The sequence below is a fragment of the Podarcis pityusensis genome (assembly GCF_964106645.2).
Source record: "Podarcis pityusensis genome assembly, chromosome: 8".
Lineage (NCBI taxonomy): Eukaryota > Metazoa > Chordata > Lepidosauria > Squamata > Lacertidae > Podarcis > Podarcis pityusensis.
Window position 1 is genome coordinate 66,367,867 of NC_138033.1, and position 1,096 is coordinate 66,368,962.

Sequence of the window (1,096 nt, forward strand, 5' to 3'; positions counted from 1 at the left end):
GATTCATGCACTTAAAAGTAAATAAGCAGGGGTGTGTGTGTGTGTGTGTGTGTGTGTGTGTGTAGGGTCCCAACTGGGACCCTTGTGTGTGCTTGTGTGTGTAGCAAGGATTTGACCTTTTCCCTCCCACTGTGAGTCGGGTCTCTGTGATTGCTCTTTGCATTGGAAAATAAAATATTCCCTTGGAGCAAACTTGGCAACTCCATGGCTAATTTTGTGTCATGTCTGGCTTAGCCCATGACAAACGGGATAGCGGGCACTTGCCCTCTGTTGTTGAAATTCCACAGAGGCTACCACCCCCACTTCCCCTTCCTCTCTTGAAGTTGCTCAGGAGAGGAAGAGGAAACAAGCCATGCGCTTGACATATTGTAGGCTGTGGCAAATGTCAGAGCTGGATGGCACCCAGAAGATCAGCTCATCCCACCCGCTGCCATGATGCAAGGCAACGACTTTGCAAAGAGCCACTCATCCAGAAATGAAAGAGGCTTCCCCCATATCATTTCTCGATTGGCTTTGCACTGCCCTCTCTTCTACTCCTGCTCAAAGCCTAAAATTAGTTCTGAAATTAGTGGCACTCACAGACTGGCATGGGGAAATCTGTCACTTTGCATCTCTCATTTATCTAGTCTTCAATTTTGTTCTCCACATTTCCACATCAGTTTGTGTGTGTTTTTTTAAAAAAGTCTTTTGCTGTTAATTTCAAATGTTCTTAATTGTTTTTAACCGTTTTTTAATTTCTAATATTTCTTGAAACTGCTTAGAGGTCTTACTACAATCAAGTGGTAAATAAGTTTGATTCAGTAAAAATAAAATAAATTCACCTGGGTCAGAAGGGGCCGGTGCAGACTTCAGCAGTATTTTGTAATATGGTGCACCCTGTGCATGGCCTATGTTTTGTGCCCCCAAATGGATCTTCTCCATTGTGGATCTTCTCAATTTGCGCCCCCTCAGCTTGGTGCCTTCTGCAGGGGAACTGTCCACATGGCCCTAAATCCAGCACTGGAAGAAGGCAGTCATTGAAGCCAATCGAGACCCCTTCAATTTATCTGAAGGCAGTTTGGGAGACTTTAAACTCGAAAACAGGATAAAACAAGCA

The 1,096-nt window shown here is 44.3% G+C and overlaps 1 protein-coding gene and 1 long non-coding RNA gene across 7 annotated transcripts in view; both read left to right on the forward strand.

Annotated features, from left to right (window-relative positions):
- Positions 1 to 1,096, forward strand: part of LOC308482847 — a 358,341-nt gene that overhangs the window by 219,484 nt on the left and 137,761 nt on the right. The window lies entirely within an intron of this gene.
- Positions 1 to 1,096, forward strand: part of LRRC38 (leucine rich repeat containing 38) — a 93,164-nt gene that overhangs the window by 10,801 nt on the left and 81,267 nt on the right. The gene's annotated exons all lie outside the window — the stretch shown is intronic.